Source organism: Pseudophryne corroboree, chromosome 1, assembly GCF_028390025.1.
Source record: "Pseudophryne corroboree isolate aPseCor3 chromosome 1, aPseCor3.hap2, whole genome shotgun sequence".
Classification (NCBI taxonomy): Eukaryota; Metazoa; Chordata; class Amphibia; order Anura; family Myobatrachidae; genus Pseudophryne; species Pseudophryne corroboree.
This window is the reverse complement of record NC_086444.1, coordinates 491136881-491160380: the sequence shown is the minus strand read 5'-3', so window position 1 is coordinate 491160380 and position 23500 is coordinate 491136881. Positions and strand designations below refer to the sequence as shown.

The window sequence follows — 23500 nt, the reverse complement described above, 5'->3', positions numbered from 1 at the left end:
CCGAGGGTGTTTACCAAGGTAATGGCAGAAATGATGATACTCCTTCGAAAAAAGGGAGTTTTAATTACCCCGTACTTGGACGATCTCCTAATAAAGGCGAGGTCCAGGGAGCAGTTACTTGTCGGAGTAGCACTATCTCGGGAAGTGCTACAACAGCATGGCTGGATTCTAAACATTCCAAAGTCACAACTGGTTCCTTCCACACGCTTACTGTTCCTGGGGATGATTCTGGACACAGAACAGAAAAAAGTGTTTCTCCCGCAGGAGAAAGCCAAGAAGCTGTCTTCTCTAGTCAGAGACCTCCTAAAACCAAAACGGGTATCGGTGCATCACTGCACACGAGTCCTGGGAAAAATGGTGGCTTCGTACGAAGCAATTCCATTCGGCAGGTTCCTTGCAAGGACCTTCCAGTGGGACCTCTTGGACAAGTGGTCGGGATCGCATCTTCAGATGCATCAACTGATAACCCTGTCTCCAAGGACCAGGGTGTCTCTACTGTGGTGGCTGCAGAGTGCTCATCTTCTAGAGGGCCGCAGATTCGGCATACAGGACTGGTTCCTGGTGACCACGGATGCCAGCCTTCGGGGCTGGGGCGCAGTGACACAGGGAAGAAATTTCCAGGGACTTTGGTCAAGTCAGGAGTCGTCCCTACACATAAACATTCTGGAACTGAGGGCCATTTACAATGCCCTAAGTCAGGCAAGGCCCCTGCTTCAAAACCAGCCGGTTCTGATCCAATCAGACAACATCACGGCAGTCGCCCATGTAAACCGACAGGGCGGCACAAGAAGCAGGGTGGCGATGGCAGAAGCCACAAGGATTCTCCGATGGGCGGAAAATCGCGTAATAGCACTGTCAGCAGTGTTCATTCCGGGAGTGGACAACTGGGAAGCAGACTTCCTCAGCAGACACGACCTACACCCGGGAGAGTGGGGACTTCATCCAGAAGTCTTCCTACTGTTGGTAAACCGTTGGGAAAGGCCACAGGTGGACATGATGGTGTCCCGCCTCAACAAAAAGCTAAAGAGATATTGCGCCAGGTCAAGGGACCCTCAGGCGATAGCTGTGGACGCTCTAGTGACACCGTGGGTGTACCAGTCGGTTTATGTGTTCCCTCCTCTGCCTCTCATACCAAAGGTACTGAGAATAATAAGAAGGCGAGGAGTAAGAACGATACTCGTGGTTCCGGATTGGCCAAGAAGAGCTTGGTACCCGGAACTTCAAGAAATGTTATCAGAGGACCCATGGCCTCTACCGCTCCGACAGGATCTGCTACAGCAGGGGCCCTGTCTGTTCCAAGACTTACCGCGGCTGCATTTGACGGCATAGCGGTTGAACGCCGGATCCTAACGGAAAAGGGCTTTCCGGATGAAGTGATTCCTACGCTGATAAAAGCTAGGAAGGATGTAACAGCTAAGCATTATCACCGTATATGGCGAAGATATGTTGCTTGGTGTGAGGCCAGGATGGCCCCTACAGAGGAATTCCAGCTGGGTCGATTTCTGCACTTCCTACAGTCAGGTGTGACTATGGGCCTGAAATTAGGGTCCATAAAGGTCCAGATTTCGGCCCTATCCATTTTCTTTCAAAAAGAACTGGCTTCACTGCCTGAGGTTCAGACGTTTGTAAAGGGAGTGCTGCATATTCAGCCCCCTTTTGTGCCACCAGTGGCACCTTGGGATCTTAACGTTGTGTTGGATTTCCTGAAATCCCACTGGTTTGAACCACTTAAGACCGTGGAACTAAAGTATCTCACGTGGAAAGTGGTCATGCTGTTGGCCTTAGCATCGGCGAGGCGTGTATCAGAATTGGCGGCTTTGTCATGTAAAAGCCCTTATTTGATCTTCCATATGGACAGGGCAGAATTACGGACTCGTCCCCAATTTCTCCCAAAGGTGGTATCATCGTTTCATTTGACCCAACCTATTGTGGTCCCTGCGGCTACTCGGGACTTGGAGGACTCCAAGTTGCTGGACGTAGTCCGGGCTTTGAAAATGTATGTTTCCAGAACGGCTGGAGTCAGGAAGACTGACTCGCTGTTTATTCTGTATGCACCCAATAAGCTGGGTGCTCCTGCTTCAAAGCAAACTATTGCTCGCTGGATCTGTAGCACGATTCAGCTGGCTCATTCTGCGGCTGGATTGCTGCATCCAAAATCAGTGAAAGCCCATTCCACAAGGAAGGTGGGCTCTTCTTGGGCGGCTGCCCGAGGGGTCTCGGCTTTACAGCTTTGCCGAGCGGCTACTTGGTCGGGTTCAAACACTTTTGTAAAGTTCTACAAGTTTGATACCCTGGCTGAGGAGGACCTTGTGTTTGCTCATTCGGTGCTGCAGAGTCATCCGCACTCTCCCGCCCCGTTTGGGAGCTTTGGTATAATCCCCATGGTCCTTACGGAGTCCCCAGCATCCACTAGGACGTTAGAGAAAATAAGAATTTACTCACCGGTAATTCTATTTCTCGTAGTCCGTAGTGGATGCTGGGCGCCCGTCCCAAGTGCGGACTTTCTGCAATACGTGTATATAGTTATTGCTTAATAAAGGGTTATTGTTATGAGCCATCCGTTGAGTGATGCTCAGTTGTTGTTCATACTGTTAACTGGGTAAGGTTATCATGAGTTGTACGGTGTGATTGGTGTGGCTGGTATGAGTCTTACCCTGGATTCCAAAATCCTTTCCTTGTAATGTCAGCTCTTCCGGGCACAGTTTCCCTAACTGAGGTCTGGAGGAGGGGCATAGAGGGAGGAGCCAGTGCACACCAGATAGTACCTAATCTTTCTTTAGAGTGCCCAGTCTCCTGCGGAGCCCGTCTATTCCCATGGTCCTTACGGAGTCTCCAGCATCCACTACTGACTACGAGAAATAGAATTACCGGTGAGTAAATATATTATACACACAGCCAGCAAACGTAGCACTCCTGGTGTCTTGTCAAATGAATCTCTCAGATGGGCAGTTTAGTAAAACAACGTTTCTCTATCGTCCTAGTGGATGCTGGGGTTCCTGAAAGGACCATGGGGAATAGCGGCTCCGCAGGAGACAGGGCACAAAAAGTAAAGCTTTTCCGATCAGGTGGTGTGCACTGGCTCCTCCCCCTATGACCCTCCTCCAGACTCCAGTTAGATTTTTGTGCCCGGCCGAGAAGGGTGCAATCTAGGTGGCTCTCCTAAAGAGCTGCTTAGAGAAAGTTTAGCTAGGTTTTTTATGTTACAGTGATTCCTGCTGGCAACAGGATCACTGCAGCGAGGGACTGAGGGGAGAAGGAGTCAACTCACCTGCGTGCAGGATGGATTGGCTTCTTGGCTACTGGACATCAAGCTCCAGAGGGACGATCACAGGTACAGCCTGGATGGTCACCGGAGCCGCGCCGCCGGCCCCCTTGCAGATGCTGAAGACAGAAGAGGTCCAGAATCGGCGGCTGAAGACTCCTGCAGTCTTCTAAAGGTAGCGCACAGCACTGCAGCTGTGCGCCATTTTCCTCTCAGCACACTTCACACGGCAGTCACTGAGGGTGCAGGGCGCTGGGAGGGGGGCGCCCTGGGAGGCAAAATGAGTACCTATAAAGGCTAAAAATACCTCACATATAGCCCTAGAGGCTATATGGAGATATTTAACCCCTGCCTGATTTCTCAAAATAGCGGGAGACGAGCCCGCCGGAAAAGGGGCGGGGCCTATCTCCTCAGCACACGGCGCCATTTCCTCTCACAGCTCCGCTGGTCAGGACGGCTCCCAGGTCTCTCCCCTGCACTGCACTACAGAAACAGGGTAAAACAGAGAGGGGGGGCAAATTTATGGCGATATTTTTATATAACAAAGCAGCTATAGGGGAGCACTTATTATAAGGCTATCCCTGATATATATATAGCGCTTTTGGTGTGTGCTGGCAAACTCTCCCTCTGTCTCCCCAAAGGGCTAGTGGGTCCTGTCTTCATTAGGAGCATTCCCTGTGTGTCTGCTGTGTGTCGGTACGTGTGTGTCGACATGTATGAGGACGATATTGGTGTGGAGGCGGAGCAATTGCCAAATATGGGGATGTCACCTCCTAGGGGGTCGACACCAGAATGGATGCCTTTATTTATGGAACTACGGGATAGTGTCAACACGCTAAAGCAGTCGTTTGACGACATGAGACGGCCGGACAATCAATTAGTGCCTGTCCAGGCGACTCAAACACCGTCAGGGGCTGTGAAACGCCCTTTGCCTCAGTCGGTCGACACAGACCCAGACACAGGCGATGACTCCAGTGGTGACGGTGACGAATCAACCGTATTTTCCAGTAGGGCCACACGTTATATGATTTTGGCAATGAAGGAGGCGTTACATTTAGCTGATACTACAGGTACCACTAAACAGGGTATTATGTGGGGTATGAAAAAACTACCTATAGTTTTTCCTGAATCAGAAGAACTAAATGACGTGTGTAATGAAGCGTGGGTTGCCCCTGATAAAAAGCTGATAATTTCAAAGAAATTATTGGCATTATACCCTTTCCCGCCAGAGGTTAGGGAGCGCTGGGAAACACCTCCTAGGGTGGACAAGGCGCTAACACGCTTATCTAAACAAGTGGCGTTACCCTCTCCTGAGACGGCCGCACTTAAAGATCCATCAGATAGGAGGATGGAAAATATCCAAAAAAGTATATACACACATGCAGGTGTTATACTACGACCAGCTGTAGCAACTGCCTGGATGGGCAGTGCGGGGGTAGTTTGGTCAGAATCCCTGATTGAAAATATTGATACCCTGGACAGGGACAATATTCTACTGTCGTTAGAACAAATAAAGGATGCATTTCTTTATATGCGTGATGCACAGAGGGATATATGCACACTGGCATCACGGGTAAGTGCTATGTCCATTTCGGCCAGAAGAGCTTTATGGACGCGACAGTGGACAGGCGATGCGGATTCAAAACGGCATATGGAAGTTTTGCCGTATAAGGGGGAGGAGTTATTTGGAGTCGGTCTATCAGATTTGGTGGCCACGGCTACAGCCGGGAAATCCACCTTTCTACCTCAAGTCACTCCCCAACAGAAAAAGGCACCGACTTTTCAACCGCAGCCCTTTCGTTCCTTTAAAAATAAGAGAGCAAAGGGCTATTCATATTTGCCACGAGGCAAAGGTCGAGGGAAGAGACAGCAACACGCAGCTCCTTCCCAGGATCAGAAGCCCTCCCCGGCTTCTACAAAAGCCTCAGCATGACGCTGGGGCTTCTCAAACGGACTCGGGGACGGTGGGCGGTCGTCTCAAAAATTACAGCGCGCAGTGGGCTCACTCGCAAGTAGATCCCTGGATCCTGCAGATAATATCTCAGGGATACAGGTTGGAATTAGAGACAGATCCACCTCGCCGTTTCCTGAGGTCTGCTTTACCAACGTCCCCCTCCGAAAGGGAGACGGTGTTGGAAGCCATTCACAAGCTGTACTCTCAGCAGGTGATAGTCAAGGTACCTCTTCTGCAACAAGGGAAGGGGTATTATTCCACTCTTTTTGTGGTACCGAAGCCGGATGGCTCGGTAAGGCCTATTCTAAATCTGAAGTCCTTGAACCTGTACATAAAGAAGTTCAAGTTCAAAATGGAGTCACTCAGAGCAGTGATAGCGAACCTGGAAGAGGGGAACTTTATGGTATCCTTGGACATCAAGGATGCGTATCTCCACGTTCCAATTTACCCCTCACACCAGGGGTACCTCAGGTTCGTTGTACAAAACTGTCACTATCAGTTTCAGACGCTGCCGTTCGGATTGTCCACGGCACCTCGGATCTTTACAAAGGTAATGGCCGAGATGATGATTCTTCTTCGAAGAAAAGGCGTATTAATTATCCCATACTTGGACGATCTCCTAATAAGGGCGAGGTCCAGAGAACAGCTAGAGATGGGATTAGCACTGTCTCAAGAAGTGCTAAAACAGCACGGGTGGATTCTGAATATTCCAAAATCCCAGTTAATGCCGACAACTCGTCTGCTGTTCCTAGGGATGATTCTGGACACGGTTCAGAAAAAGGTTTTTCTCCCGGAGGAAAAAGCCAAGGAGTTATCCGAGCTTGTCAGGAACCTCCTAAAACCAGGAAAGGTGTCTGTACATCAATGCACAAGAGTCCTGGGAAAAATGGTGGCTTCTTACGAAGCGATTCCATTCGGCAGATTCCACGCAAGAATTTTCCAAAGGGATCTGTTGGACAAATGGTCAGGGTCGCATCTTCAGATGCACCTACGGATAACCCTGTCTCCAAGGACAAGGGTGTCTCTTCTGTGGTGGTTGCAGAGTGCTCATCTATTGGAGGGCCGCAGATTCGGCATACAGGATTGGATCCTGGTGACCACGGACGCCAGCCTGAGAGGCTGGGGAGCAGTCACACAAGGAAGAAACTTCCAGGGAGTATGGACGAGCCTGGAAACGTCTCTTCACATAAACATTCTGGAACTAAGAGCAATATACAATGCTCTAAACCAGGCAGAACCTCTGCTTCAGGGAAAACCGGTATTGATCCAGTCGGACAACATCACGGCAGTCGCCCATGTGAACAGACAGGGCGGCACAAGAAGCAGGAGGGCAATGGCAGAAGCTGCAAGGATTCTTCGCTGGGCAGAGAATCATGTGATAGCACTGTCAGCAGTGTTCATCCCGGGAGTGGACAACTGGGAAGCAGACTTCCTCAGCAGACACGATCTTCACCCGGGAGAGTGGGGACTTCATCCAGAAGTCTTCCACATGCTGGTAACCCGTTGGGAAAGACCAATGGTGGACATGATGGCGTCTCGCCTCAACAAAAAACTGGACAGGTATTGCGCCAGGTCAAGAGATCCGCAGGCAATAGCTGTGGACGCGCTGGTAACGCCTTGGGTGTACCAGTCGGTGTATGTGTTTCCTCCTCTGCCTCTCATACCAAAAGTATTGAGAATTATACGGCAAAGAGGCGTAAGAACGATACTAGTGGTTCCGGATTGGCCAAGGAGGACTTGGTACCCGGAACTTCAAGAGATGATCACGGAAGATCCGTGGCCTCTACCTCTAAGGAGGGACTTGCTTCAGCAGGGTCCCTGTCTGTTTCAAGACTTACCGCGGCTGCGTTTGACGGCATGGCGGTTGAACGCCGGATCCTAAAGGAAAGAGGCATGCCGGAAGAAGTCATTCCTACTTTGATTAAAGCAAGGAAGGAAGTAACCGTGCAACATTATCACCGAATTTGGCGAAAATATGTTGCGTGGTGCGAAGATCGGAGTGCTCCGACGGAGGAATTTCAACTGGGTCGATTCCTACATTTCCTGCAATCAGGATTGTCAATGGGTCTCAAATTGGGATCTATTAAGGTTCAAATTTCGGCCCTGTCGATTTTCTTTCAAAAAGAATTGGCTTCAGTCCCTGAAGTCCAGACCTTTGTTAAGGGAGTGCTGCATATACAGCCTCCTGTGGTGCCTCCAGTGGCACCGTGGGATCTAAATGTGGTTTTGGACTTCCTAAAATCTCATTGGTTTGAACCACTAAAAAAGGTGGATTTGAAATATCTCACATGGAAAGTGACCATGCTTCTAGCCCTGGCTTCTGCCAGGAGAGTGTCAGAATTGGCAGCTTTATCTTACAAAAGCCCATATCTGATTTTCCATTCGGACAGGGCAGAACTGCGAACTCGTCCGCATTTTCTCCCTAAGGTGGTGTCAGCATTTCATCTGAACCAGCCTATTGTAGTGCCTGCGGCTACAAGTGACTTGGAGGACTCCAAGTTACTGGACGTTGTCAGAGCATTAAAAATATATATTGCAAGGACAGCTGGAGTCAGAAAATCTGACTCGTTGTTTATATTGTATGCACCCAACAAGATGGGTGCTCCTGCGTCTAAGCAGACGATTGCTCGTTGGATCTGTAGCACAATCCAACTTGCACATTCTGTGGCAGGCTTGCCACAGCCTAAATCTGTAAAGGCCCACTCCACAAGGAAGGTGGGCTCATTTTGGGCGGCTGCCCGAGGGGTCTCGGCATTACAACTTTGCCGAGCAGCTACGTGGTCAGGGGAGAACACGTTTGTAAAATTTTACAAATTTGATACTCTGGCTAAGGAGGACCTGGAGTTCTCTCATTCGGTGCTGCAGAGTCATCCGCACTCTCCCGCCCGTTTGGGAGCTTTGGTATAATCCCCATGGTCCTTTCAGGAACCCCAGCATCCACTAGGACGATAGAGAAAATAAGATTTTACTTACCGATAAATCTATTTCTCGGAGTCCGTAGTGGATGCTGGGCGCCCATCCCAAGTGCGGATTATCTGCATAAGTTGTACATAGTTATTGTTAACTAATTCGGGTTATTGTTAAAGGAAGCCATCTTTCAGAGGCTCCGCTGTTATCATACTGTTAACTGGGTTTAGATCACAAGTTGTACGGTGTGATTGGTGTGGCTGGTATGAGTCTTACCCGGGATTCAAAATCCTCCCTTATTGTGTACGCTCGTCCGGGCACAGTACCTAACTGGAGTCTGGAGGAGGGTCATAGGGGGAGGAGCCAGTGCACACCACCTGATCGGAAAAGCTTTACTTTTTGTGCCCTGTCTCCTGCGGAGCCGCTATTCCCCATGGTCCTTTCAGGAACCCCAGCATCCACTACGGACTCCGAGAAATAGATTTATCGGTAAGTAAAATCTTATTTTCAATGCCGTTTTATTATTAAGGCATTTTCCTCAGGTTACAAATACATACAAAACAGTCTTACCTTTAAAGGCTACTAATCACCCTGTGAACCTGCCGTGTGTGGCCGGCGGGATGCCGCCCGCTCCGTCTGGCGCAGCTATAGTGACGTCAACCTACGTCACTTCCCCCATGAGTGCTCCCCATCACCATAACAACGTATACAGGACAGACGGATTGCTATAGAAACCAGCAGGAAAAAATGCTGCAGACGAATCTGAAAAGCGTAACTGGATACTATCAGCATACATCCATAGCTACAGTATATAGCCATGGATGGTAGATAGTGTCCTAAAATCTAAGACCGTGTCTATGCATAAAACATAATATTTGCAATACAAAGTTCTAGCACAAAGAGATCACAAAAGTATCTAACACCCATAAACACTTGGGGCATATCATAGCAACATGCTTACTCAGCGTACAATAAACAGTAGTGACGCATAGGGCTCAGAGGATGTAAATTTGGGCACTCAATCTAGTGGCCCTATACTGTCCTCCTGTATGCCCCCAGAGTAATATAGGTAGATCTAATCTGCAATAGCAAATGGTCAGAAACACTAGTGGGTTTATCAGCGGTGACAGTTGCAGGTGCAGAAGAACAAATGCAGCTACCGATAAAGTCAAGCTACATAAATGGGCAAGGAAGCTAAGATAACTGTATTAGTTCTAAAAAAACAGTTAAATTCCTGGGACTCATTGAGTCCCCTTGGGTGGATAGTGCCTAAACGATAGATCCATCGTGCTTCCAACCTAAGGAGTTTGCCTCCCCGATCACCACCTCGAATAGAGGCTGGTACGTGGTCGATCATACGGTATTTAAGCATGGTAAATGGATGTTTACTGTGGGCAAAGTGCCTTGCTACAGGCTGTTCGCTTGTACCCTTGGCAATAGCTAATTTAATTGCAGACCTATGGGCTGCCATACGTTCTTTGAACATTCGTTCTGTTTTGCCGATATATGACAGCCCACAGGGGCATATAAGCTGGTATATGACAAATTTGGAAGAACATGTAAGCGTGTGAAGAATATACATGGTCTTGGCAGATTGCTGGATGAACAGACTAATATGCATGTGACCAACATGCCACAATTACGTTACAATTTAACCAAAGCCGAAAATGAAGCCCTACACCATCTTGCAGCACAGGACAATCTCATTTTTCGCCCCGCGGATAAAGGCGGGGCACTAGTGATCCAGAACAAAAAGGACTATAAAGATTAAATGCAGCGACAACTACAAGATTCTGAGACATATTGTCGGCTTACTAAGGACCCCACCAATGAATTTAAATGTCAACTTACTACACTACTAGATAGTGCAGTACAGGAGGGTTTAATAACGAGTGCTATAGGCAATGCTCTAATTCCAGCTCATCCTATCATGCCATTACTATATACAACACCCAAAATTCATAAGTCCCTTAGTAAACCACCAGGGCGCCCCATTATTTCCGCTCGATCATCCCTATTTCAACCTGTTGCTTTATATTTAGATTCTTTGCTACAACCATGCATACAAACGCATCCGCGGTTCCTGTGAGATACCACTTTGTTACTTCACAAATTACAGCAACTACCTAGGTTTGATGATAATGTTTTACTTTGTAGTATTGATGTTCAAAACCTATATACAGTGATCCCCCATGATTTGGGCCTTGCGGTTATGGAGCAATACTTGAGTCATCATGTTGAATTTCATGGTACCAGTTTGAAACTGTGCATTCAATTATTACAAATGACCTTACAAATTTTTTTTTTCTTGTATGATGGGCAGATCTATCTGCAACGGAAGGGGTGTGCCATGGGGTCTTCTGTGGCCCCGGCGTACTCCAACATTTTCATGTTTCAAGTAAAACAGGAAATATTTTTCACAGATCCCGATGTGGCGAGCAGTATATTGTTCTACTGCCGCTATATCGACGACCTGCTGTTAATCTGGCAGGGTCCCAAGAGCAGACTTGAGGAGGTAATTCAAGCGCACAATATGTTGCAGCACCCTATCAGACTCACGTATACTATCAGCGATCATGCCATCAATTACCTAGATGTACACATCTCTCTTGAACAGGGAATGATAACAACTTCCCTTTATTCTAAAGCCACCGATAAGAACAATATGTTGCATTATAAGAGCTTTCACCCTCAGCCACTTAAAAGGGGGCTGCCATTCTCCCAGCTCCTTAGAGTTAGACGCATTACCTCTGACCCTGTCATAGCGAATGCTCAGATGGATGAGATGATAGAGCAGTTCGCCAAACGGGGCTATCCTATGCACCTTCTTACAGCCGCTAAGGATAAGGCATTGAGGGTAGAGCGGGAGACACTAATTGGCCCTTCCAAAACTCACAATGCAGAAAGCCCAATGATCCCTTGGGTGGTGCAATACCACGCTGCCAGTACAGGGATCAACCAGATTTCTAAAAAATTGTGGCCTATCATCCAGAGCGACCCTGAATTGGGACTACAAAACACCACATTGATGTCCTGTTAAAAACGCATCAAAAATCTTAGAGACATCCTAGTCAAAGCAGATGTCTCCCAACATGTATCTCCTCAACTTATGTATAATAAAAAGGGATGCATCCGGTGTACTTGCACTACGTGCCAGTTTCTAATACCGGGCGACACGTTTCAACACCCCCTATCTGGCAAGACCATGTATATTCTTCACACGCTTACATGTTCTTCCAAATTTGTCATATACCAGCTTATATGCCCCTGTGGGCTGTCATATATCGGCAAAACAGAACGAATGTTCAAAGAACGTATGGCAGCCCATAGGTCTGCAATTAAATTAGCTATTGCCAAGGGTACAAGCGAACAGCCTGTAGCAAGGCACTTTGCCCACAGTAAACATCCATTGACCATGCTTAAATACCGTATGATCGACCACGTACCGGCCTCTATTCGAGGTGGTGATCGGGGAGGCAAACTCCTTAGGTTGGAAGCACGATGGATCTATCGTTTAGGCACTATCCACCCAAGGGGACTCAATGAGTCCCTGGGATTTAACTGTTTTTTATAACTAATAGTTATCTTAGCTTCCTTGCCCATTTATGTAGCTTGACTTTATAGGTAGCTGCATTTGTTCTTCTGCACCTGCAACTGTCACTGCTGATAAACCCACTAGTGTTTCTGACCATTTGCTATTGCAGATTAGATCTACCTATATTACTCTGGGGGCATACAGGAGGACAGTATAGGGCCACTAGATTGAGTGCCCAAATTTACATCCTCTGAGCCCTATGCGTCACTACTGTTTATTGTACGCTGAGTAAGCATGTTGCTATGATATGCCCCAAGTGTTTATGGGTGTTAGATACTTTTGTGATCTCTTTGTACTAGAACTTTGTATTGCAAATATTATGTTTTATGCATAGACACTGTCTTGGATTTTAGGACACTATCTACCATCCATGGCTATATACTGTAGCTATGGATGTATGCTGATAGTATCCAGTTACGCTTTTCAGATTCGTCTGCAGCATTTTTTCCTGCTGGTTTCCATAGCAATTCGTCTGTCCTGTATACGTTGTTATGGTGATGGGGAGCACTCATGGGAGAAGTGACGTAGGTTGACGTCACTATAGCTGCGCCAGACGGAGCTGGCGGCGTCCCGCCGGCCACACGCGGCAGGTTCACAGGGTGATTAGTAGCCTTTAAAGGTAAGACTGTTTTGTATGTATTTGTAACCTGAGGAAAATGCCTTTAATAATAAAACGGCATTGAAACGTTGTTTAACTGCCCATCTGAGAGATTCATTTAACAAGACACCAGGAGTGCTACGTTTGCTGGCTGTGTATGGAATCTTTTACGAAGGCACCCGGTGCAGTAATTCCCTCAATGGAGAGCCGGAATACATGGATTTTGTGTGCATGTATGTATGTATGTATGTATGTATGTATATTTATATATATTTCTCTAACGTCCTAAGTGGATGCTGGGGACGCCGTAAGGACCATGGGGATTAGCGGCTCCGCAGGAGACTGGGCACAACTAAAGAAAGCTTTAGGACTACCTGGTGTGCACTGGCTCCTCCCACTAAGACCCTCCTCCAGACCTCAGTTAGATTTCTGTGCCCGGCCGAGCTGGATGCACACTAGGAGCTCTCCTGAGCTCCTAGAAAGAAAGTTTATTTTAGGTTTTTTATTTTACAGTGAGACCTGCTGGCAACAGGCTCACTGCATCGAGGGACTAAGGGGAGAAGAAGCGAACCCACCTGCTTGCAGCTAGCTTGGGCTTCTTAGGCTACTGGACACCATTAGCTTCAGAGGGATCGACCGCATGGAACTGGCCTTGGTGTTCGTTCCCGGAGCCGCGCCGCCGTCCCCCTTACAGAGCCAGAAGCAAGAAGATGGTCCTGAAAATCGGCGGCAGAAGACATCGGTCTTCACCAAGGTAGCGCACAGCACTGCAGCTGTGCGCCATTGCTCCTCATGCACACCTCACACTCCGGTCACTGATGGGTGCAGGGCGCTGGGGGGGGGGGGGGGCGCGCCCTGAGCAGCAATAAAAACACCTTGGCTGGCAAAAATACCACAATATATAGCCCCAGAGGCTATATATGTGATAAATACCCCTGCCAGAATCCATAAAAAAGCGGGAGAAAAGTCAGTGAAAAAGGGGCGGAGCTATCTCCCTCAGCACACTGGCGCCATTTTCTCTTCACAGTGCAGCTGGAAGACAGCTCCCCAGGCTCTCCCCTGTAGTTTGCAGGCTCAAAGGGTTAAAAAGAGAGGGGGGGGCACTAAATTTAGGCGCAATATTGTATATACAAGCAGCTATTGGGAAAAATTCACTCCATATAGTGTTAATCCCTAAATTATATAGCGCTCTGGTGTGTGCTGGCATACTCACTCTCGGTCTCCCCAAAGGACTTTGTGGGGTCCTGTCCTCAGTCAGAGCATTCCCTGTGTGTGTGCGGTGTGTCGGTACGGCTGTGTCGACATTTTGGATGAGGAAGGTTACGTGGAGGCGGAGCAGAGGCCGATAAATGGGATGTCGCCCCCTGTGGGGCAGACACCAGAGTGGATGGATAGGTAGAAGGTATTAACCGACAGTGTCAACTACTTACATAAAAGGTTGGATGACGTAACAGCTGTGGGACAGCCGGCTTCTCAGCCCGCGCCTGCCCTGGCGTCTCAAGGGCCATCAGGGGCTCAAACAACGCCCGTTACCTCAGATGGCAGACACAGATGTCGACACAGAGTCTGACTCCAGTGTCGACGAGGTTGAGACATATACACAATCCACTAGGAACATCCGTTACATGATCTCGGCAATGAAAAATGTGTTACACATTTTCTGACATGAACCCAAGTACCACATAAAAGGGGTTTTATTTTTGGGGAGAAAAAGCAGCCAGTGTTTTGTTCCCCCATCAGATGAATGAATGAAGTGTGTAAAGAAGCGTGGTTTCCCCCGATAAGAAACTGGTAATTTCTAAAAAGTTACTGATGGCGTACCCTTTCCCGCCAGAGGATAGGTCACGTTGGGAGATATCCCTTAGGGTGGATAAGGCGCTCACACGTTTGTCAAAAGGTGGTACTGCCGTCTTAGGATACGGCCACCTTGAAGGAACCTGCTGATAAAAAGCAGGAGGCGATCCTGAAGTCTGTATTTACACACTCAGGTTATATACTGAAACCTGCAATTGCCTCAGCATAAATAGTGCTGCTGCAGCGTGGTCTGATACGCTGTCAGATAATATTAATATGCTAAGACAGGGATAATATTTTGCTAACATTGAGCATATTTAAGACGTTGTCTTATATATAAAGGATGCACAGAGGGATATTTGCCGGCTGGCATCCAGAATTAATGCAATGTCCATTCTGCCAGGAGGGTATTAGAAACCCGGCAGTGGACAGGTGATGCTGCCTTTAAAAGGCACATGGAGATTCTGCCTTATAAGGGTGAGGAATTGTTTGGGGATGGTCTCTGGGACCTCGTATCCACAGCAACAGCTGGGAAGAAATTTTTTTACCTCTGGTTTCCTCACAAAAGCCTAAGAAAGCACCGTATTTTCAGGTACAGTCCTTTCGGTTTCAGAAAAGCAAGCGGGTCAAAGGCGCTTCCTTTCTGCACAGAGACAAGGGAAGAAGGAAAAAACTGTACCAGCCAGCCAGTTGCCAGGATCAAATATCTTCCCTCGCTTCCTCTGAGTCCACCGCATGACGTTGGGGCTCCACAGGTGGAGACAGGTGCGGTGGGGGCGCGTCTCGGGAACTGCAGGGACCAGTGGGCTTGCCCACAGGTGGATCCCTAGGTTCTGCAAGTAGTATCACAGGGATACAGGCTGGAGTTCGAGACGACTCCCCCTCGCCGTTGCCTCACATCAGCCTTGCCTGCTGCCCTCGGAGAAAGGTAGTACTGGCGGCAATTCACAAGCTGTACTTCCAGCAGGTGAAATCAAGGTACCCCTCCTTCAACAAGGCCGGGGTTACTATTCCAAAATGATTGTGGTACCGAAACCAGACGGTTCGGTGAGACCCATTCTAAAATTGAAATCCTTGAACACTTATATACGAAGGTTCAAGTTCAAAATGGAATCGCTCAGGGCGATTATTGCAAGCCTGGAAAATTTCAGGGCATCACTGGACATCAAGGATACTTACCTGCATGTCCCTATTTACCCTCTTCACCAGGTGTACCTCAAAATTGTGGTACAGGATTGTCATTACCAATTCCAGACGTTGCCGTTGGTCTGTCCCCGGCACTGAGGGTATTTACCAAGGTAATGGCCGTAGTACTTATTCCGTACTTGGACGATCTCCTTATAAAGGCGAGGTCCAGGGAGCAGTTGTTCGTCGGAGTAGCACTATCTCGGGAAGTGCTACAACAGCACGGCTGGATTCTGAATATTCCAAAGTCGCAGCTGGTTCCTACGACGCGTCTACTGTTCCTGGCTATGGTTCTGGACACAGAACAGGATAAAAAGGGTTTCTCCCGGAGGAGAAGTCCATGGAGTTGGCGTCTCTAGACGGAGACCTCCTAATACAAATACAGGTATCGGTGCATCAATGCACGCGAGCCTTGGGAAAGATGGTAGCTTCTTACGAAGAATTTCCATTCGCCAAGTCTCATGCAAGGATCTTCCAGTGGGATCTGTTGGACAAGTGGTCCGGGTCGCATCCTCAGATGCATCGGCGGATAACCCTGTCTCCAAGGGCCAGGGTGTCGCTGTGGTGGTGACTGCAGAGTGCTCATCTTCTAGGGGGCCGCAGAATCGGCATACAGGACTGGGTCTTGGTGACCACGGATGCCAGCCTTCAAGGCTGGGGGGCAGTCACACAGGGAAGAAACTTCCAAGGCCTATGGGAAAGTCAGGAGACTTCCCTACACATAAATGTTCTGGAACTATGGGCCATTTACAATGCCCTAAGTCAGGCTAGACCCCTGCTTCAAAACCGGCCGGTGCTGATCCAGTCAGACAACATCACGGCGGTCGTTCATGTAAACCGACAGGGCGGCACAAGAAGCAGGATGGCGATGGCAGAAGCCACAAGGATTCTCCGATGGGCGGAAAATCATGTGTTAGCACTGTCAGCAGTGTTCATTCCTGGAGTGGACAACTGAGAAGCAGACTTTCTCAGCAGACACGACCTCCACCCGGGAGAGTGGGGACTTCATCCAGAAGTCTTCCAAATGATTGTACACCGTGGGGAAAGGCCACAGGTGGACAGGATGGCGTCCCGCCTCAACAAAAAGCTACACAGATATTGCGCCAGGTCAAGGGACCCTCAGGCGATAGCGGTGGACGCTCTGGTAACACCGTGGGTGTACCAGTCGGTGTATGTGTTCCCTTCTCTGCCTCTCATACCCAGGGTAATGAGAATAATAAGAAGGAGAGGAGTAAGAACTATACTCATTGTTTCGGGTGGCCAAGAAGAGCTTGGTACCCAGAACTCCAAGAAATGATCTCAGAGGACCCATGGCCTCTGCCGCTCAGACAGGACCTGCTGCAGCAGGGGCCCTGTCTGTTCCAAGATTTACCGCGGCTGCGTTTGACGGCATGGCGGTTGAACGCCGGATCCTGAAGGAAAAGGGCATTCCGGAGGAAGTTATCCCTACGCTATTTAAAGCTAGGAAAGAAGTGAACGCAAACCATTATCACCGCATATGGCGGAAATATGTTGCGTGCTGTGAGGCCAGGAAGGCCCCAAAGGAGGAATTTCAGCTAGGTCGATTTCTGCACCTCCTACAAGTCAGAGGTGACTATGGGCCTAAAATTGGGTTCCATTAAGGTCCAGATTTCGGCTCTATCGATTTTCTTCCAAAATAGAACTGGCTTCACTGCCTGAAGTTCAGACTTTTGTTAAGGGAGTGCTGCATAGTCAGCCCCCGTTTGTGCCTCCAGTGGCACCGTGGGATCTCAACGTAGTGTTGGATTTCCTGAAGTCGCATTGGGTTGAGCCACTTAAATCCGTGGAGCTACAATACCTCACGTGGAAAGTGGTCATGCTGTGGGCCTTGGCGTCGGCCAGGCGTGTATCAGAATTGGCGGCTTTGTCAAAAGCCCTTATCTGTATTTTATATGGATAAGGCGGAATTGAGGACTCGTTCCCAATTCCTTCCTAAGGTGGTAGCAGTTTTTCATGTGAACCAACCTATTGTGGTGCCTGCGGCTACTTGGGACTTGGAGGATTCCAAGTTTCTGGACGTAGTCAGGGCCCTGAAAAGTATATGTTTCCAGGACGGCTGGAGTCAGGAAAACTGACTCGTTATTTATCCTGTATGCACCCAACAAGCTGGGTGCTCCTGCTTCTAAGCAGACTATTGCTCGCTGGATCTGTAGCACGATTCAACTTGCACATTCTGCGGCTGGACTGCCGCACCCTAAATCTGTAAAAGCCTATTCCACGAGGAAAGTGGGCTCTTCTTGGGCGGCTGCCCGAGGGGTCTCGGCTTTACAAATTTGCCGAGCTGTTACTTGGTCGGGTTCAAACGCTCTTGCAAGAGTCTACAAGTTTGATACCCTGGCTGAGGAGGACCTAGAGTTTGCTCATTCGGTGCTGCAGAGTCATCCGCACTCTCCCGCCCGTTTGGGAGCTTTGGTATAATCCCCATGGTCCTTACGGAGTCCCCAGCATCCACTTAGGACGTTAGAGAGAATAAGATTTTACTCACCGGTAAATCTATTTCTCTTAGTCCGTAGTGGATGCTGGGCGCCCATCCCAAGTGCGGATTGTCTGCAATACTTGTATATAGTTATTGCCTAACTAAAGGGTTATTGTTGAGCCATCTGTTGAGAGGCTCAGTTGTTATCATACTGTTAACTGGGTATAGTATCACGAGTTATACGGTGTGGTTGGTGTGGCTGATATGAGTCTTACCCGGGATTCAAAATCCTTCCTTATTGTGTCAGCTCTTCCGGGCACAGTATCCTAACTGAGGTCTGGAGGAGGGTCTTAGTGGGAGGAGCCAGTGCACACCAGGTAGTCCTAAAGCTTTCTTTAGTTGTGCCCAGTCTCCTGCGGAGCCGCTAATCCCCATGGTCCTTACGGAGTCCCCAGCATCCACTACGGACTACGAGAAATAGATTTACCGGTGAGTAAAATCTTATATATATATATATATATATATATATATATATATATATATATATATATATATATATATATATATATATATATATATATATATATATATATATATATATATATACTGCCACAAGCAGGAGGTGTTATGGGAACATAATGCTCAGGGGTATTCTTTGGTACTAGTGGCTGCATCTGTACTGCGTTGGAACTACACCAGAGCCCTTGATGAGTTTAACATATTGCACAACGTGTACAGTGAGACCGTTTCTTTTGCGGACCACATGATACATAGATGTATTGCATACATGTACCTATGAAACCATTGAAGTATTAGTCGGCTGAATCACCGGTCTTGAGAAACGTAGACAAAAATTAATGTTCCTGGTGATCATTAAGAAGACTCATTCACTGAATGAATTTTTGAATTATTAGACATTTGCGAGAGTGCACCGTCCACTTTTTGTGGATTCTTTTGTGGTATATTAGTGGACTGGAGACGGGTCATTGGGAGCACCCGCCCTCTTTCCTTGATAAGATGAGAGTGCAGGATAACGTATAGCTAGAGATATACTGGTATTTGCGGACCGACACTCCTCCCTCACTTGCAGCAATGCTCCAGTGCCCTCTGAAAAAACTTTTGAATAGCAAAGAAATATAGCAAAGTAGCAGCACTCGGAGACTATAGGAATCCAAAAATGTATTTCACAAGAAACTCTCCCAAAGTTTCGGGGCTACCTTGCCCCTTTGCTATGATATTATGAGTGCACAATTACAAGGATATTATGTAAGCATTAGTGACTAAAAAGGGGGATATCCAATTAACTGTGGTACATATCCGCATTTAATGGATTCTCCAGGGGCTATCCAATTAGCCCCTGACTGCCGGCACTTATCAGGGATTAGGCATGCACGTGAAGCAGAATCCCCGATAAGCGGCCTTCAGAGACCCATTTTTACTTGATAACGCATGGGTCCGGGAACTATGTAAACTTTCGCCGACAATTGGATACCGGCAAAAGTCTCTCCAGTCAGTTCATGGGCACAATTCACGATCTTCATAATTTAAGACAATGGGGAAGATCTACTAAGCTTTGAAAAAGTGATAAATTTCACAGAGATAAAGTACCAGACAATCATCTCCTAACTGTCATGTCACAGGCTGGGTTTGAAAAATGACAATTAGGAGCTGGTTGGCTGGTACTTTATCATCGTGCAATTTATCACTTTTCAAGGTTTAGTACATCTGGCCCAATAGGAGTACTTGATTGAAAAGAGAGGTTCAAGATTTGCCCAGCAGTGAAACTAGACCAGTATATGTAGGGATATTTGCTTGTAACTGGGAATATTGGGGCAGATGTATTAAGCCTGGAAACGGCATAAGGAAGTGATAAACCAGTGACAAGTGCAAGGTGATAAACGTACCAGCCAATCAGCTCCTAACTGTTGTATTACATATTTTAGCTGATTGGCTGGTACGTTATTACCTTGCACTTATCATTGGTTTATCACTTCCTTATGCCTTCTCCAGGTTAATGCATCTGCCCCAATATGTATTATACCACTTCAATGGAACGTTGACATTCTTGGTCCATTACAGTCTTTTTGTGTTCAGTTAAGCGTGTGAGTAAACATAGCTTTAAAAATACTCTGATAGCAGGTGAACTAGCTTCTTGGTATAGTATATGATGATGAACAGTGATATGTCCAATTTTATCAGTCTGGCTAAATCTGACTATTGGCTCACCACATCAAATGGCCCCAAAATGTATGTGTCATCTTTATTAGTAGGTGTTTAATTATCTAACAGTAGCTTTAGGGTGATATATGAAGTGGTTCGTATCGGGGATGTGATTTGAATTTATTGGGCCTAGAGACTTCACATAAATCTAGCCCCATCATATGCATCTTTATGTGGTAGACACAACTAAACTGCCCACAGACTGTCCACAGTATGTATGGAGTAATGTTTAGCATTACTGCCACACAGCACTGATGTCGTGGTATCGATTCCCGCCACTGCCCTAACTGTGTGGAGTTTGTATATTCTCCATGTGCTTGCATGGGTTTCCCCCGTGTACTCTGGTTTGCTTTCACAATCCAAACATATACTGGTAGGTTAATTGGCTCCCAACAAAAATTAACCATAGCGTGTAGGTGTGCATGTACATACATGGGCAGACTATATGGGCCAAGTGGTTCTTTTCTGCCATTAAATTCTATGTTCCTATGTTTGGTGACAGGCTGCACAACTAATTTTGTGCAGTGTATCCACCTATGTGACCAAGTTTGTTATACCTAATATATCTAATAATTATTAGAAATGAGCTACTGACTGCAGTGTTGTTCTACAGTACATAGGCCAATGATTGTGGCTCTCCAGTCTACTTTGACTTGACTATGGGAACTGGGATTCTTAATTACTGTCATTTGCTGTATGCATTAAATTAGAGGCAACTGATATTTAATATGGTTTATTAAATTGCGGTGTCTGTCATGCTGTCTTCATATTACTTGCAAGATTTCCCATTTCTCCAGGGCTAGGTTTTTGTGCCACAATCTCCTGTCACTGATTTTAACAGTAGCCTGAAATCACTAATGTTCTGTTTTTAAATATCCTGCTCCTTGTTTGCCTCAGTTCCCCTCGCCACATGACCCTTTCCCTGTCACATGAAGTCCTATCTATACTTAGACTGCACCCTAGAGTATCAGACATTTTTTCACTACACCCCTAGGCCAAAAATTTCTTACTGAGAAGTTCAGAAAAATATTAAAAATACCGTATATACTCGAGTATAAGCCGACTTTTTCAGCACATTTTTCTATGCTGAAAAAGCCCCCCTCGGCTTATACTCGAGTCAACGGCTGCAGCAGACGCCGTGGGCTGTGTGGGCGTCCGCTGCAGCCGGCTCCAGGGACAGACACTAGAGGTCATTATTGACCTCTAGTGTCTGTGCGGCGTTGCTATGGGAGAGACGTCATGACGTCTCTCCCATAGAGATGATCGGGTGCCGGGAAGCGGGCGCCGGCGCGGGCGGCCAGACGGAGCGGCGACCATACAGAGCGGGTGGACAGATGGAGCGGCGTCCAGACGGAGCGGGTGGACAGATGGAGCGGCGGCCAGACGGAGCGGGTGGACAGATGGAGCGGCGGCCAGACGGAGCGGGTGGACAGACGGAGTTGAGCAGCGCAGCAGCAGAAGAAGCGGTCGGGAAGCAGGAGCGGGGCAGTGGTAAGTATTGTTTTAGTGTGTGTTTGTGTGTTTGTAAGCTGCAACGGGGGCACAGTAACAGGGGGCAAAGAAAGGGGGCACAACAACTACTGGGGGCAAAGAAAGGGGGCACCACAACTACTGGGGCAATGAAAGAGGGGTCATAACTACTGTGGGCAATGAAAGAGAGGGCATAACTACTGGGGGCAATGAAAGAGAGGGCATAACTACTGGGGGCAATGAAAGAGAGGGCATAACTACTGGGGGCAATGAAAGAGAGGGCATAACTACTGGGGGCAATGAAAGAGGGGGCACAACTACTGGGGGCAAAGAAGGGGCATAACTACTGGGGGCAAAGCAACGGGGGCATGTTTTTATCTGGCACTGTGGGGAGATATCTGTCACTGGGGGTATATGTGGCACTGGGGGCACAATCCTAGAAACAAACATTACCCCCTGGCAACAAGCATAACACCTACCGCATGAAATCCCTGGCAACGAGCATGACACCCTGAGCATGAAAAGTAAACCCCTGGCACCGTGCATTTCCCACACTAGGCTTATACTAGAGTCAGTAATTTTTCCCAGTTTTTTGTGGTAAAATTAGGTGCCTCGGCTTATATTCGGGTCGACTTATACTCGAGTATATACGGTAAGTAAATTGTGTTTATATGTAATCCTTGGGTTCAGATATGCGCTGAGGGACAGAATTTGCTTCTGTTTGTCCACATGTTTTTTTGATTGGAACCCACAAGCACTGGTTTTGCCTATTGCATTGACTATATAAATAATTTGAGTTGGTTCTGTGCCCTCAAACAGCACATGAAGCGTAATAACCAAAAGGTGCCCTGACCCTAGTTGGTATCCAGTTTTTCACTTTTTTTTTTCCATACTTTACGATCCACTTGAACTACAATTGGTAACGGTAACCTGAGCAAAGTGAGCCATGCGAGGGGACACGGTGCACTAATTGGCTTTCCTGGTCACTGTACGGATAAGACACCAAAAAAAGTAAAAAACAAACAAAAAACCCTCATGTTGACCTTTTTCTCATGTCGACCTAGAAACCATGTCAACCTACTTACTGTAGACCAATAATGGTCGACCTAGACACCGTTGACCTAAGTCTAATCTACCTAACATACCACACCCCCCTAGTTTCATCTGATTGCTTAGTGTATGTCAGCTTCACATTGACCATAAATCCTCATTACCAAATTAATACCTTTTTATAGCAAGAGTATACATATGCATTCTGGTGAAGTTGGATCTAATAAATCTTATTTTCTTTTTAAGCACTATTAAAACAGAACACACAAACTCCCCCCCCCATATAATGTGCTGCCCATTGACTTAGTGTGAAGCCCATGTGAGACCCTAAGGTCAGTTTGAGCACATATGAGCTCCATCTTCCAAGCTATAGTTTATGGAGGTGGGACAGGTAGCATGCTGGGCGTTATAATCTTGTAGAGTCATTTTCTGTGCTTTGACAACGTGCTTGTGTCTAAAGGTATTCTATCTGAAATTGGGCTACAGCTGCTGCACTTTCTGCAACTAGTGACCGTCTGCATGCTTTTATCGCTATTGTCAAAGAGGGTCTGACGACTTAGTTGCGATTGGTGGATGTGAATAACTGCTTGTTTTCCTACAAAGTGTTCAACTTTGACCGATTTAGGGAGAATCGTAGAAATCTGGGGATTCTATGAGCAGGTCAGTTGTACACGAGATGTGCAGGGGAAGTTCAACTGTTCTATGATTGCATGTTTCATAGATATTATTGATTGAGGTGTTTTTTTCCTCCCTTTTTTTTTTTTTTTTCTCCCCTTGTATTTTTCATTGAACAGATTGTACTATAATTCTCCTAATTGGCCCAAGCTGACTTTAATTCCGCCTCATTAACCAATACTTCAATCCATTCGCAGATAGACTTGCAAGGAGAAAAAGCCTCTAATTGGAATGACTGAAGTATTTTTTGTTTCTAACGCTTGTCTCATTTTATACAGTGAGAGATTAGGTAGTTGGCTGACCACAGTCTTGTACTCCTGCGCTATACTGACAAGTCGCTGTCTTGCATTTCT

At 47.3% G+C, this 23500-nt stretch overlaps 1 protein-coding gene across 8 annotated transcripts in view; it reads left to right on the top strand.

The window, feature by feature from the left end:
- The window catches only part of LOC134895232 (transducin-like enhancer protein 4), a 201358-nt gene that overhangs the window by 63559 nt on the left and 114299 nt on the right, over positions 1–23500 (top strand). The gene's annotated exons all lie outside the window — the stretch shown is intronic.